Raw genomic sequence first — 22,262 nt, 5'->3', positions numbered from 1 at the left:
GAGCTAACTTTGGTTCCACTGTTCTCAAGAGTCTGTTCCGTTAGGCCACCCGGGACAAGGTGCTAGGGACGCGGTCCCATCCAGCAAGAATGAAGGCGAGATAGACAACTTAACATATAGAAAGTTATGTTCTTACCATAACGTTCCATGTTAGTTGTCTTCTTCTCGCCTTCTTCTTGCGTCCCACCCTCCTTCCCCCTGGCCTGGACAGACCTAGAGGAGTTTTGATTGTGACCTCTCTTTCTACCACCTCTTTACTTTAGGTATATGCTCTGCTGTGCATATTTCCTGGATCAGGATGTAGGTCACCCTTCTCCCTTGTTTATAGAGGTGGACTTTGTTACTAGTTATTTTACTACTATTATAGGCAGTGCCTAGCTTACAAACGAGATCTGAGGTAACTCACGCCTAGCATTGTGGGATATAGGGGGAGCCTCGAGCCGGTGGAACCAACTCTCGAGCTTTTAGAGTGGCCGAGTCGGAGCCGAGGTCGGCTCCGAACCCATCCAGCAAGAAGAAGGCGAGAAGAAGACAACTAACATGGAACGTTATGGTAAGAACATAACTTCTATTTTTCTCCTCTGAAATTCCTTCTCTAGATTATGGCTCAGAGGAGGAAGATTCTTTGAGCCTAAATTTCCCATTGGAAGAATTGTCCTTTCAGGATACTGTTGCTTGCATGACAGAGTACCTTAAATGGGATTGCTTCCAGGTCTCTGGTATCCAAAAGAAATGCTATGAGCTTTTACAAATGAAGTTACCTAAGCCATCTGCAGTTCCTCCTGTTTTGGCATCCTTTATGGATATCTTTTTCTGCTGCCTCTATAGCTCCAGACTCAACCCGCTGCCCTTAAAAAAAAATTGATAGGTTCTACAAGGTGCCTGAGGACTGCATTTTTTTTTTTTTTTTTTTTTTGTGTCCTGTGATTTGAAGACTACAGTTTTTGTTTGCGTTCTTCTGTGGTTTCAGTCTTTACAGATAAGCCTTCTAAGCTTTTGCCCTCTAAGCTCCTTCCTTAAGATAAGGGCAGTAAAGCTATGGGATGACTGGGTATAAAATGTATGCTGCTGCGACCTTGTCCTTTTGGGCTGTTAATTATCAAACCTATATGACCGTGTATGCCTTAGCTCTCCTTTCTCATGTAGCCAAGGTTGTGTCTGATCTTTCTGATTCTAAAGGGAAAGCTACAGCTCTTTCCTCTGCTTGAGTCTACTCCACAGGTTGCTTATCATTCCATAAAATGCAGTTAAGACGCTGCTGATGCCTCTTCCAGGGCTGCTGCCTTTGGTTCTGTGATGAGGTGTTATTCCTGGCTTTGCCCTCAGTCTTTTCTTTTGGATGCTTCTCTGGAAAATTAAAATCTTTTGGAGGCAGCTGTGGCTGACCTGTTTTAAGTCTCTCCTTTTATATATGTTGTGTAAATTCTTGATACCATTGTTGGTATTTCTTTCTCTCTCTGTCTTTATCTGAATGTATAAAAAGAAAGTTTCTTTGTTATTTTCCTGATTTTTTTGGATTGTTAGTAATGTCTGAAAAGCTGTTTGGTTTTAAAAATATCAGAGGTGCGGTCACAAGTTACCACGTTCGGACTCGCATCTTATGTGTATATTGCCTAGACCCAGAACCTCTTCAAATGGATTGAAAATTTGCAAGTACTTTAATCCTTGGGCCATCGCTGACAGGGAGAACAAACTATCTGGGGCTTAAACCCCCCCCCCCCCGAACCTAAACAGAAGGAGCTTTCTGGTAAGCGTTTGGGTCCATATGGATCCTCAACCCCATCCTCAAATCTGGGAATGGAACCTCCTAAGAAAAAACTTAAGAAATCGGATCCGGTACCTGGTCCTTCCCCAAAGTCCACATCGGAAAATAAATTGGCATCCTTGGATCATACAGTGCAATGGAAACGTATTTGCCCACTTCCTGATTTCTTTTTTTTTTTTGCATGTTTGTCACATTTAAATGTTTCAGATCATCAAACAGATATAAATTTTAGATAAAGATAACCCAAGTAAACACAAAATGCAGTTTTTAAGTGATTATTAAGGGAAAACAATATCCAAACCTACATGGCCCTATGTGAAAAAGTAATTGCCCCCCCCTAAACCTAATAACTGGTTGTGCCACCCTTAGCAGCAACAATTGCAATCAAGCATTTGCGATAACTGGCAGTGAGTCTTCACATCGCTGTTGAGGAATTTTGGCCCACTCTTCTTTGCAGAATTATTTTAATTCAGCCATATTGGAGGGTTTCCGAGCATGAACCACCTTTCTAAGGTCATGCCACAGCATCTCAATTAGATTCAAGTCCAAACTTTGACTAGGCCACTCCAAGACCTTCATTTTGTTTTTAAGCCATTCAGAGGTGGACTTGCTGGTGTGTTTGTATCATTGTCTTGCTGCAGAATACAATTGCGCTTCAGCTTGAAGTCACGAACTGATGGCCAGATGTTCTCCTTCAGGATTTTTTGGTAGAGAGCAGAATTCATGTTTCCATCAATCACAGTAAGTTGTCCAAGTCCAGAAGCAGCATGGCAGCCCCAGACCATCACACTACCACCCCCATGTTTGACTATTGGCATGATGTTCTTTTTCTGAAATGCTGTGTTACTTTTACGCCAGATGTAACTGGACACACACCTCCCAAAACGTTCAACTTTTGTTTCGTCAGCCCACAGAATATTTCCCCAAAAGTCTTGTGGATCATAAAGATGTTTTTTGGCAAAAGTGAGACGAGCCTTTATGTTCTTTTTGGTCAGTAGTGGTTTTTGCCTTGGAACTCTGCCATGCATGCCATTTTTGCCCAGTCTCTTTCTTATGATTGATTCATGAACACTGACCTTAACTGAGGCAAGTAAGGCCTGCAGTTCTCTAGATGTTGTTCTTAGTTCTTTTGTGACCTCTTGGATGAGTCATCACTGCGCTCTTGGGGTAATTTTTGTAGCCCTGCCACTCCTGGGAAGGTTCAGCACTATTCCATGCTTTGTCAATTTGTGGATAGTGGCCCTCACCGTGGTTCCCTGGAGTCCCAAAGCTTTAGAAATGGCTTTGTAACCTTCTCCAGACTGATAATGTCAATTACTTTTTCTCATCTGTTCCAGAATTTCTTTAGATCGCAGCATAATGTCTTCCTTTTTGGGATATTTTGGCCTACTTCTCTTTGACAGGTTCTGGTTAAGTGATCTCTTGATTCAACAGGTCTGGCAGTGATCAGGCCTGTGTGTGGCTAGTGAAATTGAACTCAGCTTTCCCAAAAATGTGATTAACCACCGATGTGAGAGTGTTCAATCTCTCCGTTTGTTCTTATACACAGGTTCGGAAGCCGATCCTCGGCTCCGAGTCGGCCGCATAGCAAAGCTCTGCATCTTAGAGAAGCTCGAGACCAGGCTATATCCCACAATCCTCCCTGCCATTACTCAGATCTAGTTTGCCGCTGCAACGGGTCACATCGTTCAGAGAGCTCGGACCAGAGAAAACTGTTATTAGACCGATAAGATAGTCTTTTTTTGTCAAAAGTTCTTATAGTTTTTATAGTTCTTGTAGTTTTTATAGATGTCCTTCATGGATGCATCTGCAGTCATAACAACTGGGTTGTCCTGTCGTCAGGCAGCCCTTCGGTCGGCCGGATTCCAAAGTCTGGGTCTGGCTTCGGCTGATGTCGCTCTTCACCCGACGTCATCTCTGCTGGTCTTCGGGTATAAAGGCATCCGCCGACGCCACTTTCCTCAGTCTTTCTTGCCGCGTGGCACCCAAAGCAGAAGCTGTTCGCAAGTGCCGGTCGGTCAGATCCAGAGATTACTACTACCGAATACTACTTCGAAGACTTCTAAAAGCTAAGTACCCCGTTGGGGACTCTTTCTTGCCTCAGCCGATGTCAGAAAAAGTCAATAACTGTTTAACTTGTGGGAAACAAATACCTCATAAAGATTTCCACTCCTACTGTTTGCCTTGTTTAGGCCCAGACCACGACGTAGCAGCCTGTTCGGCCTGTGCTTCCTTCAACCGACGAACGCTTAGGCGTCGGTCGGAGTTTGCTGAACAGTTTTTCGGCTCAGATTTTGCGTACATTATGCCGTCGGATCCTCCGACTGCCCAAATTGTTAAAAAAACGCAAAGAAAAAGACCGACACTCGCGGTTCGCGGTTTCGGCCGAAACCACAGTTAAGCAAACCGCGAGTGTCTCGGTTTCGGCCGAAACCGAAAAAACTGATCAAAATACAGCCGAATCAATGACTACTACTGAGGTTCCTGCTACTTTACTTGAATCAGCCTCAGAAATTTTACCTACAACTTTGGTTACTAGTGACTTATCAGGCACCATCCCTTTGGATGTCTCTACCCCAGCACGTGGTGCTGCTAGGCCTCCTGCAGCCATGTCTATTAAGGCCTTTGCCAGGGCTAAAGCAGCCAAATCTACAAAATCAGTGCCTGTTAAACCCCCCTCAACCAGGCCCATTTCTAGTTCACAAATGCTTACTCTGGCAGAAGATTTAATATCCTTAATTAGGGGATCTCAATCTCACCCAGACAGGGCCTCTCAGCCCCCAGCACTTACCACAACATAGGCCCTTAGCTATACCTCCTGTCCTTTCTGTTGTGGACGATGCATTTAATGATGTCTGCACTGCACCTGATTCCTTACCTCCAGCCCCTGCCAAACCAGATAGATTTTACAGGGTGCCAGACACTCATCACCACCTATACAAGGCCCCACTTACAGACCCCGAAACTATATCCCAGGGGCCTAAGGCAGTAGCCTCGACCACAGCAAAAAACCCTACTCCTTCTGAAAGGGAATCCAGGTCTTTAGACAGATGGGGCAAAAAAAGTTTATACCTCTGCTACTCTCTCAGCTAGAGCTTTAAACTGTCAGTTTCACATGATACAATACCAAGAGTTTATGCTTGATCAGTTAACTAAAATCTATCCTCTGATGACTCTATAGATAAGAAATATGTATTAGAAATGGTAAATAACATACAACAGGTTAGTAACCATTCTTTAAAATGTGGCTATGATGCACTGGAGGCTTCATTTAGATCAGCCATGACTGGCACAGTGATAAGAAGACATGCATGGTTGAAGGAACAGGTCTTACCGGATCATGTTAAAGCTAAGTTATTAGATGCTCCTATGGATAAGACCAGTTTGTTTGGTACACCTGCCCAGCAGGTAATGAAGAAAATGGAAGAAAAGGCAAAATCTGTACAAACGGTTAAAGATTTCTTACAGGTTCAGCCCCCAAGGTTTAGCAGGAACTGGCCTGCCAAAAATTGGTCCTTTCCTGACTCCACAAGATCCCAAAGGGGCAGGAATAGACGTTCCAGAGGCAGAAATCAATCCAGAGGGGGTGCCTACAGAGGACGACAGTGGCAAGGTAATAACAGAGGCACAGACACAGCCACTACCACTGCAACAGGACAATCACAGTGACTTGACTCTAACTCCGCCTACCAGGGAACAAATAGCAGCACCTTTAGGCGGAAAATTAGCCTTATTTTCCAAAAATTGGCACTATATCACAAAAGACAAGTGGATTTTGCAAACCATAGACCAAGGTTACCGGTTCCACTTCCACACTTTACCAGTCAAAAGAGGAATGCCAAACCTGCCTCCAAATCAAAAAAATAGAAGCTCTACAGCAGATAATGCAATTAACAAAGATGAGAGCTGTGGAAAGAGTACCAATAACAGAACAAGGCAAAGGATTCTACTCCAGACTATTCCTAGTTCCAAGAAAATAAAAAAGTTGGAGACCTATTCTCGACCTGTCCATCTTAAACACATACATCATTGTCCCAAAATTCAAAATGCTGACCCTACAGCAACTTCTTCCCATGCTGGGCAAGGAGTGTTGGCTGGTAACTCTAGATCTCAAGGAGGCATACCTGCACGTCCCCATTCGACCAAATTGCAGAAGATACCTCAGATTTCTTGCAGGATCAGAGCACTATCAATTCTCAGCATTGCCCTTTGGCTTATCTACTGCGCCCAGAGTATTCACAAAATGCCTGGCATCAGTAATCGCCCACTGCAGACTACAGGGAATCCAAATTTATCCATACCTGGACGACTGCCTGCTACAAGCGGACAACAAAAGCAAGCTGACAACAGATTTACAAAGGGTCATTTACTTGCTACAAGCCCTGGGATACACAGTCAATTTGCAAAAGTCAAGGCTGATACCATCCCAAACAAGGACATTCTTGGGCGCAGATTTGGACACAGTAAAACAAATGGCATTCCTAACTGCAGAAAAACAAAAAGAACTCCCTCTTTACTTCTTGGCACTAACAAAACAGAACAAGCTAACAGCAAGAAAAGTTCTGCAGGCCTTGGGCTTCATGGCATCATGCATAATCTTGGTCCCACATGCCAGACTGCATATGAGAAAACTACAGTGGTACCTTAAGAATTTATGGTCCCAACACAGGCACAGCCTAGAAGCAGAAATACCACTAATCCCATGCCTAAAACAGGAGTTCCTATGGTGGGCTCAAGCATGCCAGTCAAACCCAGGCCTACCCTTTCACAACTTTCGAGCAAGCCAAACCATCACAACAGACGCCTCAGACCTAGGATGGGGGGCTCACATGCTGGACAAATGCGTACAGGGATTGTGGACTCAGGACCAACTACACCTGCACATCAACCAAAAAGAAATGCTGGCAGTAAAACTGGCAATCCAAAAATTCAGACCATTTCTCAAAGAAGGCCATTTGATGATAAGGACAGACAACACCACAGTCATGTGGTACATCAACAAACAGGGAGGCACTCATTCATACCCCCTATGCAGAATGACTTTGGACCTTTGGAACCTGGCACTCAGCTACAACATCCAGTTACAGGCAATATTTGTACCGGGAAAGGAGAACACTCTAGCAGACATGTTAAGCAGAACCACCTCGGATGCTCACGAATGGATGCTACACCCGGACATCTTCAAGATCATGGGGAATGCCACAGATAGATCTATTCGCTTCCCCTCTCAATCACCAGCTCAAAAAAAAAAAAAAAAAAAAAAAAAAAAAATTCTGCACAAGGACATTCCACCCACTTGCATGGAAGGTGGATTCGCTCTCCTTCAGCTGGAAAGGTCTGACAGCATATGCATTCCCACCTCTTCCCTTGATACACAAGGTATTACTAAAAATCAAGGAGGAACGTCCAAGGATAACCCTGATAGCTCCGAACTGGCCAAGACAACACTGGTACCCATTGCTGAGGAGCATGTCTCGGGACAAAATGTGGTCAATACCCCTGATGCCTTTGATGTTAACTCAGAACAACTACAGCATCATGCATCCAAACCTAAAAACTTTGCAACTGACTGCATGGAACATCACATAGCAGCAACTAATCCAGATCTTTCCCAGAGGGTTAAAGACATTATCCTTGAAGCCCGCAGACCTTCAACTAGAAGGAACTATGCAGGAAAATGGAAAAGGTTTGTCATTTGGAGTGCTGAAAGAGGAAAAGATGTGTCGAATATAGATATTGCTAACATTCTGGAGTATTTGGCAGAGCTTCTACATACAGGCCTGTCCTATTCCTCCAAGATACATGCATCAGCTATTTCAGCAGAATACAGCTTTGATCCACCTGTCTTTTCACATCCTCTACTCAGGCAGTTCCTCAGAGGGATCAAGAATGTAAAACCTCCTAGGAAACCACCACTGCCAGCTTGGGACTTGAACTTTGTGCTAGAAAAGTTGACACTCCCTCCTTTTGAACCAGCAGCAACAGCTGACCTACAGCATCTATCATGGAAAACTGCTTTCCTACTGGCAATAACCTCAGCAAGGAGGGTTTCTGAACTTCAGGCCCTAATGGCAGTACAACCCTTCCTAATCTTCCACCAAGATAGAGTGTCCATGAGAACTAATCCAACATTTATGCCTAAGGTGGTATCCAGAGTGTCTTTAAACCAGGCAATCCACCTACCTACCTTCTTCCCCAACCCACAAAACAGAGGGGAAAGAATGCTGCATACCTTGGATGTACATAGACAGCTACGCTACTACCTGGACAGAACCAAAAGTAACAGAAAAACTGACAAGCTTTTTGTAGCCTATGCAACAGGAAGGGAAGGAAAAGCAATTTCCAAACAGACAATCTCCAAATGGCTAGGAAATTGCATACGATTCTGTTACTCCTTCCATGGAAAACCAATTCCACAGAACATAAGGCCTCATTCTACAAGGGCAACAGCCACTACCACAGCCTTCTTACGAGGAGTGGCAACCAAGGACATTATTGAGGCGGCTACTTGGACCTCCGTGCATACATTTGCCAAGCATTATAATGTACCTTTGTATTCCAGATCCCGAGCAGGGTTTGCCACTGCTGTACTGCAAGGGATCCTAACCACACCATAATTTCTTCTTCCTCCTCCCCTAGTTGGCTATGGTATTCTACCCAGTTGTTATGACTGCAGATGCATCCATGAAGGACATAGTACAGTTTTGTACCTACCATAAATGTAGATGTCCGAACTGGATAGCATCTGCAGTCAGGATTACCCTCCCTCCTTCCCCTCTGTGGTACTCCTAGGGTATTTACCCTCCTAATAGCTAGCTGGTGGGGGGAGTCTCTTATGGTGTATTTGTTTGTATATATGTACATACATGCTTATTTTTTGTGTTTGCCTTCTATCTTTTGGAAACATTGGCATTTATCCAAAATTTAGCCTTCCAAGAGGGCAACTGGCATCTGGGGCAAGAAACACTGAGGAAAGTGGCGTCGGCTGATGCCTTTATACCCGAAGACCAGCAGAGATGACGTCGGGTGAAGTGCGACATCAGCCGAAGCCGAACCCAGACTTTGGAATCCGGCCGACCGAAGGGCTGCCTGACGACAGGACAACCCAGTTGTTATGACTGCAGATGCTATCCAGTTCGGACATCTACATTTATGGTAGGTACAAAACTGTACTTTATTGAAAATTTAGTTTCTGATACTATAGTGTGTGTGTGTGTGTGTGTGTGTGTGTGTGTGTGTGTGTGTGTGTGTGTGTGTGTGTGTGTGTGTGTAGTGTAGTTAGTTTTTTTTATAGGTTCCCTTTGGGGCCTACCCTTCTATAACCTATAGCTATATAACTTTTTCCCTTAATTATAGCTAGTGTTAAATTCTCTTTTATTTTTTACAATGAAATTGCTTATTATGTCTGAGAAAGCCAAGTCTGGTTTTAGAAGGTGTCAGTGTGGGCAGAAAATGTCCATCACTGACCACCACACTTCCTGCGTCTATTGTCTTGGCCCTCTCCACTTGCAAGAGGATTGCTCTATTTGCCATTCCTTCAGTGGGAGGGTCATGACAGATAGACGCAGGAAACTTATAGACAGGGGACTTCTTAAGCCTGCTTTCCAGGAGGCCTTGGACAAGTCCGACCAGGCTTCTAAGTCCTCGAAGGGGTCGAAGATGTCGGAGCCCATGTCATCGGCTCCGAGTCCATCTTCTAAAGTTCGTTCGCCGGTTCCACATACTTCGGGGCCGAGCGTCGAACGTTTATCTCTCACTGAGCCCCAGGTCTTGGAACCGGTGTCGGAACTACCGCCACCTTCCATTCTTCGGTCGGTGCCATCTTCGGCCCCTTCGACCTGATCTTCCAGACCATTATCCGATACTGATGTGGATTGTGTCATGCAGAAACTTATGTAGAACACGGCCCTTTCCAAATTGATTGCAGTTTCCTCCCAATTGGTGTCGAAACTAGAAGGCCTTCCCTTATCTCCAACAGGTCCTCCTTCGAGACCCATCCAGTCTTCGGAGTCGGAAGAGGATGAGCCGATGATAGTGGAGCCCTCGGTGCCGAAACCGTCCATTGCACGATCGACACCATTTACCTCGACTCCATCGGAACCTATAGGCGAGTCGTGGAGTCGACGATCTCTCCTTGGTTCTGGGACCGAGAGTCGTACCGACCTTTCGGTGCCGACTCTCCCTCTCGGGGCCTCGGCGCAGATTGGCTCTGCTCCGTTCTCGGGGTCGAGACCCATGGGTCCCATGTCTGGGATTCTTCCATGTTCTTCGGAACCGGGGGAGTCCTCGACCCGAGGTTCAGGGGTTTTTGACCTTATGAGGAAGGTTTTGTCTACACAGACAACCACTTCATCGGACGCGTCTTCTCCCTCCCCTAAGGAGCCGCTCTCTGTTTCTGTTCCCACGACACATTCAAAGCGTGGAGCACCATTGTCTCAGCCATCCCCAGAGGGTGCCCCCTGTTCCTCGGAGGCTTCACCGGAATCCCCCTCCGATGAGGTTCCGAGGAAAAGATTGTGCAAGAGGAGGCACTTAGATTCCCCACAGGAATCTCTAACTTCTGACACTGACTTGGATGAGTCAGAGGGGTCCCTAAAATCCCCCTCCGAGGATGTCTCATTTGCGGACATCTTGGAGATATTAAAACAGAGGGGTGATTGGCAGTCCCTAGCCCCCACTGAGGACGAGTCGGTGTTGCTGAAGGCTTTTGGTGCTCAACCTTCTACCTCCTGGGTTACGCCGCCCTTCGATGAGTTAAATGGATTTGATTGCTCGAAGGGCGTGAGAGACACCGGACACAGTGGAACCGGTCCCTCGAAAACCAAGCAAATTTATTACCGCTCCCCAGGACAAGACTTATCTCACCAAAGGAGTCCCGGTTGACGCTATGGTGGTGGCTGCAGCCACTAAAAAGGAGATGTCGGAGTCTTCCTCTTCTGTTCATCCTCCTAATAAGGTTTCTAGGACTATGGACAGATACGGGAAGTGCGTTTTTAGTTCAGCGACTTCTTCCATGCGTTCGCTAAACTATTTGACACATTTTACACGTCTACAGAGGGATCTCATCAAGGAGCTGGGAGATGCCCACCAGGGTAACACAGATGCTGCTGTTTCAGATAAGGTAACAGCACAGCTTAACACCCTTACCTCCATAGTGAACTCGTCCATTAGGCTCATCTCATATGCGGCTGAAGGGACGAGTAGAGCCGCAGCTTCAGCGATTGCTCTACGAAGACAATCCTGGATGCGGCTGTGCTCATTTGCAGAAGCCTTCAAGTCTTCCTTCGCCAACGCCCCCTTTGATGGTGCCACTCTTTTTGGGCCCAAAGTGAAAGAGACATTAACTTGGTGTGAGCAAGAAGGAAAGACTCTGTCTGCTGTCGGAGTCCGTTTTTCCGTTCCATCTAGACCGTACCTCAAAGGGCAACGAGGTGGAAAAATGTGGTTCCGTAGAACTCGGGGATCTTTTCAGGCCACACAGAGTGACCCCCCCCCAGAGGCAGAGGGGGGGCAGACATGGAAGACATCGCCCCGGCGGCAGAGGAGGTCCACAGAACCAAGGCGACAGGGATCCTATCCCTGGTAAGCCTTTCCAGCACTCCTGAATGGGGGCCCGACTGTCCTGCTCTGGAGGCAGTCGGGGGTCGCTTGGCTTTATACCCACAGGCCTGGCTAACTCTCACCTCAGACTCCTGGGTAAAAAGCATTGTAACCAGAGGATGCAAAATCCCCTTTGTCAACTCCACCCCAACAAAGAATGTCTCCAGAAGTGCCACCCGTCTGCGAGGCCCAGCAGCAATAGAAATTTCAAAGCTGCCCAAAAAAAAAGAGTCATTCAGCAAGTCCCGGCGGACCAAAAAGGATCCGGAACTTACTCAAGGTTCTTTTTAGTTCCAAAAAAGACAGGGGACTGGAGACCCATTTTGGATCTCTGCAATCTCAATACCTTCGTGAAGAAGGAAAAGTTCCGGATGGTCACGCTTCAATCGATCCTTCCATTTTTGCAGAAGGACGACTGGATGTGCTCGATAGATCTCAAGGACGCATACTACCACATCAAGATGGCCAGACCGTCCAGAGATCACTTGCGCTTCCGGCTGGGAGCCAGTCATTTTCAATTTCGAGCCCTGCCCTTTGGGCTCACCTCAGCCCCCAGCGTATTCACCAAATGGTAGCGTCTCACTTGAGATGTCTAGGATTCCGGGTGTTTCCCTATCTGGACGACTGGCTCCTCACCGCCACCACCGAGCGTCGCCTCATACAAGCCAGAGACTGTACAGTCAACCTTTGTTCCCACCTAGGGATTTCCATAAACTTCGAAAAATCTGCCTTACTGCCCTCACAGCATATTTCATTCATCGGAGCAGACCTAGATACGCGCTTAACACTGGTAAAGCTCCCTCAAGTAAGGGCTTCATCCCTCAAGGAACAGGTTCTTCTTCTACTGCAATGCAGGAAAGCCCCGGCCAAATTGGTGTTGAAGGTTTTGGGACTCATGGCAGCGTCCCTGATTGCAGTTCCTATGGGGAGATTGCACATGAGGCTCCTCCAATGGCTGCTGTTCATGCAGTGGTCGTTCCAGCAGTTACCCCTAATGCACGAGATTCTGATAACAGATTCTTGCAAGTGAGACCTCTCATGGTGGGTGTCCAGTCAGGATCTCACTATGGGTCTTCCATTTGTCCTACCGAATCCGACGGCCACGATAACCACGGACGCTTCTCTAATAGGGTGGGGGGGGGACTTTTTCAGGGAAGAACAGTCCAAGGGGAATGGTCCAACATGGAGTACAACCTGCACATAAATGTTCTGGAAATGAGGGCGGTGTTCTTGGCGTTGCAACACTTTCAAACCCTCCTACCTCTAGGAACAGTAGCAGTTCAGACAGACAACATGTCTGTAGTCTGGTACATAAACAAACGAGGGGGAACCAGATCTTACCCATTATGCAGAGAGGCCATGAGCATTTGGCAATGGGCAGAGTCCACGGGTCGCTTTCTGATAGCAACGCACATCCCGGGGTCATCCAACGTCATTGCGGGACAGGTTGAGCAGAGCCATCCTGTTACCTCACGAGTGGTCCCTCAAACTACAGGTGGCGGAAAGAATTTTCCGCAAATGGGGCTAGCCTTGCTGCGATCTATTCGCCTCCCCGATGAATACCAAATGCAGAAGCTATTTTGCCCTTCTACCCCCTCCAGGAGATGTCCCCAGAGACGCACTGATACACGATTGGCCCCCGGGTCTCCTATATGCATTTCCACCTACCCCCTTGATTCCCAAATTTCTTCAGAAAGCCATGAATCTGGAAAGGACAATTATACTCATAGCCCCATTCTGGCCTCGACAGATATGGTTCCCCTTTCTTTGAGCCCATCAAACAGAGGAACTGTGGATCCTGGACCCAGTACCAGATCTACTGACACATTCGTCGGGAGTTCCTCACCCATCTCTTCTATCCCTCAAACTAGCAGCTTGGCTGCTCCACTTCCCCGCCTAGACAGGTCTGATCTACTTTCTCCGGCAGTTCAGCTCATTTTGGTTGCCTCTCATAAGGCTTCCACTACAAAACTCTACAAGAGTAAATGGAAACGCTTTGTGTACTGGGCATCTAGCCAACACTTGGACCCCCTGGTTGCTCCTTTACATAAAGTTCTAGAATTTCTATCCATCCTTTTCCATGAAGGAGCCTCTACTTCCACACTAAGAGTACAGTTGGCGGCCATATCCAACTTCCATGTTGGTGAGGACGGTTCTTCTATTATGTCCCACAGGCTTTGTTAGGCTTTTATGAAAGGTTCCTTCCATCTTCGACCGCCCGTCAGAGACCCTTTATTCCCATGGAATTTAAATTTGTTATTGTCGCAACTAATGTTGCCACCCTTCGAACCAGCCTCTTCTTGCCTCCTGAAGTTTTTGTCGTGGAAGACTCTTTTTCTTGTAGCAGTTACTTCAGCTCGGAGGGTGTCAGAGCTGCAAGCACTATCAATTAAACAACCTTACTTAATTTTCCACCCAGATAGTTTCCTTATGAACAAACCCGTCTTTCCTTCCCTAAGGTATGTTCTGTCATAAATATTAATCCGTCCATTGAACTCCCTACTTTCTTCAAAAACCATACCAGCAAGTTGGAATATACGCTGCACAAGTTAGATGTCCACAGACAGCTAAGATTTTATTTGGACAGGACTAAGGATTACAGAAAAACAGATCAACTTTTTGTTGCATTTGCAGACAATAAAAAGGGCATGGCAGTTACAAAACGTACGCTTTCTAAATGACTTACTGATTGTATAACCTTTGTGTATTCCAAGTCAAATCAGGCCTTGCCCTCCAAACCTAATGGCCATTCTACTAGATCCGTTTCCACTTCCTTGGCTCATGCAGCTCGCCTGCCTTTGGACACGATTTGTGCAGCAACCACGTGGTCTAAACCACATACTTTCATCGCTCATTATAGGGTTGACAAAGCCTCCAAAGACAGGACATCTTTTGGTTCCACTGTGCTCAGGAACGTTCTTCCATGAGTCACTCAGGGTGATGGAGCTAGGGACGCTACCCGTGTGTAAGAACAAACGGCGAGATTGAACACTCTCACATAAAGAAGTTATGTTCTTACCATAACGTTCCATGTGGAGTGTTCATCTCGCCTTTGTTCTTACATTCCCCCCCTTCCCTCCCTCCCGTGTTTGGAAGAATGAGTAGGACTAGAGTCTGGTCCATATGTCTTTACCTCTTCCGGGTATATATATATTACCTTTTACCTCATAGGGTATATTTCGTTACCCTTTAGTTAATTTGTCAGTGAGATAGTGTCTCTGAATTTTTGTGGCAGTATGTAGCCTTAGCACCTCAGATTTATTGTTAGTCTGGTTTGCTTGCAAACTAGATCTGAGTAATGGCAGGGAGGATTGTGGGATATAGCCTGGTCTCGAGCTTCTCTAAGATGCAGAGCTTTGCTATGCGGCTGACTCGGAGCTGAGGATCGGCTCCGAACCCGTGTGTAAGAACAAAGGCGAGATGAACACTCCACATGGAACGTTATGGTAAGAACATAACTTCTTTTTACTTCATGATTTAGCAAGGAAGGCAGCTACTTTTTTCACATAGGACCATGTAGGTTTGGATAATTTTTTTTCCTTAATAAATAAAATCATCACTTAAAAACTGCATTTTGTGTTTATTTGGGTTATCTTTGTCTCATATTTAAATTTGTTTGATCTGAAACATTTAAGTGTGACAAACATGCAAAGAAATAAGAAATCAGGAAGGGGCCAAATACTTTTTCATTGCACTGTATTCTTTCAGATCCAAAGCCATTACCTAGGACTCATTACTCCCCCACCATAGATCTGATACCCTCTCTGGTACCATCTCCTTTTCTTGGAATCCCACCAGCACTCCAGGTATCCCTCGATGACCTAATCTCTCTCTCTCTCTTCCAGAAGCCTGACCAAGGCTGATGTGTATAGAAGGATGAGGAAGTTTCTCTCAGTGCACTTTTAGATGGGAGTTCTTCTGGCTCCTACCCCTTTGGGTCAGGAAGCCCTTACTTGTAATACACCACCGCTCTCCATTCGTTCCCCGATCTGACTTGATGTTTCGGAGCTCTTGGACCCGAGTCTTCCAGGAACATCTGGATTGGATCTGAATGTTATAGTATCTTTGGATCTGAAGCTTTTCTGAGGGCACTGGCTCTGAGTGCTTCTGAGCAGGATGACTCTCGGAGCTGAAGCATCCCTAGCAGATCCAAGGCGTTAGTCAAATCTGAAGATGTTGGAGCCATATTTGTCCCTTGGAGATTCGGCATTGGATAGTTCAAGTCCAACCTCTGCCTCGATGGGATTGCCTTTAGGGCATGGGAAGCCAACTGGGATGGAAGCTTGGCTTCTCAGCTCTGTCGACTTCCTTCTCCCCAGGGCATTCTGCCTTTGAGGTGGTGGAGAGAGTATTCGCTGCTTTGCAGGATGGATGGTTCTTCCCTCCTTCGATCTCCTCTGTGGATTCTGTATGTCTCTGTGACTTGAATCCCATCATTCCACTTCACAGGGACAGCTAGCCCAAAGTCACTAGGCTACCCAGCAGAGTATTACTATTTGTTCTGCTACTTCTCTGGAAGATACCAATTTTGATGATGGGGAAGGGTCCCCAAGGTCTCCACCCAAAGACATCTAATTTGGAGACATCCTAGAGATCCTTAATCAGAGGGGTGTTTGGTCTACCAATAACCCTTCCAGAGAGGAATTGGTAATCCTGGAGGCCTTTGGGTCTAGCCTGTCTACCTCCTCGGTGATTTCACCTGCTGATAAGCCCATTGGATAGATCTCTAAGCAGGCATGGAAGGAACCAGGCACAGTTGAGTCAGTCCCAAAAGACCAAATCCAATTTTGGCACCACCTGCAGGAAGGAAATTCTGGAGCAAGGGGCTACCCATAGATGCCATGGTCATGACAGCAGCCACCAAGAAAGAACTTGCAGAGCAGAGTTCTTCTGTTCATCCCCCTAACATTGAGTCAAGGGCATTGGACAGATTTGGGAAGCATGCGTATGCTTCAGCAACATTTGCACTTAGATCGCTGAATTATTTGGCACACTTCACAAGATTACAGAAGGATCTGAGTAAGGAACTTTCAGTTTTCCTCTCTGGGACCAGTACTTTGAGGTTTAGTCTTCTGTGAACTCACAGCTGGCTACACCTACTATCGATCACTAACTTATCCATGAGGTTTATCTCCCATGCATCTGAATGTACCTCAAGGGCGGCAGGTTCAGGTATGTCCATTAGGAGGCATGTCTGGATGCACTTGTTTGACTTTGTGGAGCCCTTCAAGTCCTCTTTCATCAATGCACCTTTTGATGGAAGCTCTTTGTGCAGCCTAAAGTAAAGGATACACTCTCCAGGTGTGAGCAAAATGGAAAGACCCTTTCTGCAGTGGGAGTACGTTTTTCGCCTCCTCAAAGGAGCTTTTCCAGGAATCAACAAGGAGGTTGAAAAATGTGTTTCAGAAAGTCCCAGGGTCCTTTCCAAGATCCTTGGGGATAGAGCCCCTAGGGTAAGAGGGGGAAGCTCAAATGTGGAAGATAGATGCTCATGCAGCAGAGGAGCCCCGCAGAAACTGGGGTCCAGAGATTCCTTCTCTACTGGACCCTACCAGCTCTCCTGAAAGGATGCCAGATTGTCCACCTCTGGAGGCAGATGGGGGTCATTTATCCCTACAAGAGAGAGGCTTGCTGGATATTACAAAAGATATATGGGTGCAGAGGATTATTTCCAGGGGTTATATAATTCCCTTTCCCTACCACCTCCACATCTATGCAAAATTCCCGATGTTCCACCTAGTCAGAGGAAAGCAGCAGCACTAGAAATACAAAAGCTGCTAGAAAGTGTCATCCTGCAGGTCCCGTCATACCAGATAGAATCCGGAACTTGCTCAAGATTCTTTTTTAGTGTCAAAGAAAACTCAAGATTCTTTTTTAGTGTCAAAGAAAACGGGACTGAAGACCAATTTTGGATCTCAGCAGTCTGAACAACTCAGTTCAGCACACCAAGTGCCGAATGGTCACTGTTTAGTCCATTCTGCCATTTTTGCGCAAGGACAACTGAATGTGCTCGATAGATCTTCAGGATGTGTACTACAATCCAGAAGATTTTTACACTTCCAGCTGGGAGCCAGTCATTACCAGTTCAGAGCACTGACCTTTGGCCTCACCACAGCTCCCAGAGTGTTCACTAAATGCATGGCAGTAGTAGCCGCTCACTTGAGACTGCAGAGATTCTGAGTGTTTCCATACTTGGATATCTGTCCCATTACCACCCCAACCAGGTACTCCAGACTTGCTTCTGTTTGAGTTCACCATAAATTGCAACATGTCTCCGTTAGATCTGTCTCAGACATTGGAGTTCGTAGGTGCCTATTTCAATACATTATCCATGGCAGCTTCTCTTTCTCTATCAAGAGTACAGACTATCAGATTCCAGTTGCATAGATAATTCACAACTCCACAATCTCAGTCCGACTGATCCTACAAGCCTTGGGATTGTTGTCTGGGGCTATAGTTTTAGTTTCACTAGCAAGATTTCATACGAGGATTCTTGAATGGATGTTAGCAAATCAGTGGTCCATTCTAAAGCAACATATGCCTACTCGGATAAGAATTACCAAAGCATGCAAAAGATACCTTTGGTGGTGGATCCACTCAGATCAGGTTCTACAAGGCCTTCCTTTCACTCTTCCTCCTACAAAGGCTGTAGTGACCACAGATGCATCCCAGATCAGGTGAAGGGAACATCCTGGGAAAAACGGTCCAAGGCACATGGACCCCCAAAGAGGCCAATTTGCATATCAATGTCATGGAATGAGAACAGTGCTGTTAGTGTTCCAGGCCTTCCAAGACGCTCTTCCTTTCGGGACAGTTGCAGTTCTGACAGACAATATTTCCATGGTTTGGTGCATCAATTAACAAGGAGGAACCAGATCTTACCCCTTGTGTCAAGAATCTCTTGAGTTTGGCAATGGGCGATCTCATCCAAGCAGTTTCCGATAGCAATACACATTCCAGGGAAATAGTGTGATAGCAGACAAGTTGAGCAGGTGCATTCTACTGCCTTATGAGTGGTTTCTCAACAAGAATGTGGCAGAAATGATTTTTCATCAATGGGACCAGCCATGCTGCAACTTAATTGCATCTCCCCTAAACAGCAAATGTGAAGTTGTTAAATCTCGCCGTTTATTCTCACTGATGGGTTCTGAGCCGATCCTCGGCTCTGACACGACCGATAGCAAGCTCAAGGTTTGCCAGTAGCTCGAGACCAGCCCCTTATCCCACAATTCACCGCTGGAATTACCTCTGATCTAGTTTGCCGTGGCAAGAGAGATCTCTGTGATCCAGCTAGCTCGGACCATTTTAGAAACAAATCAACAGCAAGTCTTTAAAAAATTTTCTTTTTGTTTTTATATATATATATATATATATATATCTAGTGTGTGTTAGTTCTATTGTATTTAGATAGTTTAAATAGTTTAATAATTAGGGCCTTGTTGGCTTCTTAGTTTGTGTGGGCCTTTAGCCCCTTTTCCTACTATTTAGTTAGGCATTTTCTGTGGGCCTCTTAGCCCCATATTTATATTATATATATATATATATATATATATATATATATATATATATATATATACTTTTGTGGATAGTGCCCGGTTTGGGCTTAGTTGTTTGTGAAACTAATTTACTGTTTTTCTCTTCAGTATGCCAGATGATAAGGAGAGATCCCCAAATCAGGATTCAAAAAATGCCCAGATTGTGGGCAGAAAATGTCCGTCACTGACGGACACAATCAATGTGTCTACTGCCTGGGGGCCAAGCACCTCCAAGATTATTGTAGCATTTGTGAGTCCTCTTGGGGAGAAGTAGGAAACTTATAGACAGGGGATTGCTACAGCAATCTTTTTCGGAAGTTTTGAGTTGCCATGAAGGTGCTAGTACATCCTCCAAATGCTCAAAATCCAAGTCATCAGATAAGGTCTCTAAAAAGGCTAAAGTTTCAGAAGGAGGGTCATCTGTTCCACAGTCATCGGAACCGAGTGTACCTTTAATTCAGAGCCAGCTCTCAGTATTGGAGCTGGTCTCTGAAGTTCCTTCTTCACCTCTGCTCCAGTCAGCACCTTTGGTGCAGTCAGCTAAGTCCTCAGTCAGTGATTTGGACATGGATCGGCTAGTGCAGAAGCTTTTACAGGCACCAGGACTTGCCAAATTGTTGTCGGCCCCGACCAGCTCGTCGGTGCTGAAGATCATGGAACCGGACTTGTCTATTCCTCCTCCGAGCCGTACGGGACTCTCGGAGCCGAAGGAAGTTGGACCGATGGTGGTCGAACCCTTGGAGCTGATACCCGCACCGGGGTTATCGGCTCCAACTACTCGGATGTGCTCGACGCCGACCGAGGGCTCTCGGAGCCGATGCTCTCCCGTCAGGTCTGGGGAGGATAGTCGCACCGACTTGTCGGTGCCGGCTCTTCCTTTCAGGGCTTCGGCTTGGATGAGCTCGGCTCCTACCTCAGGCTCGGAGCCCAGGGTTTTTGTGTGGGAGGATCAGACTGTGCTCTCGGGTCCGTCCACTCCTTCTCGTCGGAGCCGTGGTGCCTTCGATGCTATGAGGAGAGTTTTGTCTCCAAAGACAACGTCAGCATCGGTTCAGCTTTCCCTCTCCCCTTAAGCTCCTGTGTCTGCTTCTGCATTTACCGACCCCTCTAAGCGTAGAGACCCCGAGCCTCAAGTACCCCCACAGGGTGTCCCCTGCTCTTGAGACCTCCCCAGATCTTCCCACTGAGGAGGTGCCCAGGAAGAGACTGTGCAAGAGGAGGCACTTAGACTCCTCACAGGAGTCTTTGACATCTGACATGGACTTAGATGAGTCAGAAGGGTCCCCTCAATCCCCCTCTGAGGATATCTCCTTTGCAGAGATACTAGAGATCCTTAGTCAGAGGGGCATTTGGCAGTCTAAGACCCCTACTGAGGATGAGTCTGTGCTCTTGAAGGCTTTTGGGTCTCAACCTTCCGCTTCTTGAGAGTCTCCGCCTTACGATGAGCTCATGGAACTGATCTCTCGTAAGGAGTGGGAGTCACCGGAGGCCATGGAACCTGTCCCTCGTAGACCCAACAAATTCATATCTGCCTCAGTAGATAAGCCATTTTTGACAAAAGGAGTGCCTGTGGATGCCATGGTGGTGGCTGCAGCCACCAAAAAGGAAGTATCTGAGACATCCTCTTCTATCCATCCCCTAACAGAGATTCTAGGGTTATGGATAGATATGGGAAGCGCATGTTTAGTTCAGCGACTTTTTCTGTGTGATCACTGAACTACTTGAACCATTTTACAAGACTACAGAGAGATCGCCTGAAAGAGCTAGGAGATACTCTCCGGGGTACAGTAGCTGCAGGAGTGGCCAACAAAGTCAACGCCCAGCTCACTACCCATGCGTCTCATATCCTGTGCAGCTGATGGTTCGAGTAGAGCCGCTAGTTCGGGCATTGCTCTTTGCAGACAAGCCTGGATGCATCTCTGTTCCTTTGTGGAACCCTTCAAGTCTTCCTTTATTAATACCCCATTCGATGGCTCATCACTGTTTGGGCCCAAAGTAAAGGAAGCTTTAACCAGGTGTGAGCAGGAAGGCAAGACTTTATCTGCCATTGGGGGTCCGTTTTTCCACTCCTACTCGGCCCTACCCCAAGGGCCTTGGGGGGGAATGTGGTTCCGAAAAACTCAGGCAGCCTTTCAGGACACACGTGGTGAAACCCCCTCTAGAGGCAGAGGAGGGGGTTATAACGGAAGACACCGCCCCCATGGCAGAGGGGGTCCGCAGCAACAGGGTGACAGGGGTCAGTTCTCAGGTCAGTCCTACCAGCACCCCTGAAAGGGGGCCCGACTGTTCAGCTCTGGAGGCAGTCGGGGGTTGCTTGTCTTTGTACCCAGAAGCCTGGCTAAACATAACATCGGATACTTGGGTACAAAGCATCATTTCCAGAGGATATTTCATACTGTTCTTTACCCCACCCATTCCTATCAAAAAAATCCCAGATGTTCCACCCAATCTCAGGGAAAAAGCAATCGTAGACGTCCACAGATTGCTAGAAAAGAGAGTCATCCAACCAGTCCCAGCAGACCAAGTCTGATTCGGAACTTACTCAAGATTCTTTTTGGTACCAAAGAAAACAGGGGACTGGAGACCTATCTTGGACCTCAACAGACTCAACAACTTCGTAAAGAAAGAAGTTCCAAATGGTCACGCTTCAGTCCATTCTTCCCTTTTTAGGGAAAGGCGATTGGATGTGCTCCATAGATCTCAATGACATGTACTTATCACATAAAGATGGACAGACGCTCCAGAGATCATCTGCCCTTTCGGCTGGGAGACGGTCATTACAGTTTCGAGCCCTGCCCTTTGGTCTTACTTCAGCCCCCAGAGTGTTCACGGCTCACCTGAGGCATCTAGGATTCCAGGTGTTTCCATACTTAGACGATTGGCTCCTCACCGCTACCACCAGGCATCAATTGACTCAGACAACACAATACACTCTGACACTCTGCCATCAATTAGGCATTACGATCAACTTCGAAAAATCTGCCTTATTGCCATCTCAGCATACCATTTTTATAGGAGCAAAGTTAGATACCTCAACCACCACTCTGTCTCCCTTTCGAAAGAGTCTCTCTTCTCCGCCAAAACGTCAGCTCACTGGCATCAAAAAACAAAGCTACAGCAGCGGAGGTTTTGAAAGTACTAGGTTTGATGGTGGCAGCAATCCTGGCTATACCACTCGCAAGGATGCATATGCGAATCCTTCAATGGCTCCTCTTCGCTCAGTGGTCTTACCAGAAACTACCAATGCACCACATGATTCTTATTACAGATTCTTGCAGGAGAGACCTTCGGTGGTGGTTGAAGTCTCTTAAGACCCTTTGTCTCCCCCCCCCCCCCCAGTAGCCACTGTGACCACAGATGCT

The 22,262-nt window shown here is 46.5% G+C and overlaps 1 protein-coding gene across 1 annotated transcript in view; it reads left to right on the top strand.

Annotated features, from left to right (window-relative positions):
• Positions 1 to 22,262, top strand: part of DYNLRB2 (dynein light chain roadblock-type 2) — a 268,106-nt gene that overhangs the window by 175,418 nt on the left and 70,426 nt on the right. The window lies entirely within an intron of this gene.

Source organism: Protopterus annectens, chromosome 8.part1 (assembly GCF_019279795.1).
Source record: "Protopterus annectens isolate FY-2018-M chromosome 8.part1, PAN1.0, whole genome shotgun sequence".
Lineage (NCBI taxonomy): Eukaryota > Metazoa > Chordata > Ceratodontiformes > Protopteridae > Protopterus > Protopterus annectens.
Note: the sequence above shows the minus strand (reverse complement) of the source record. Positions and strands in the feature narration are given on the sequence as shown.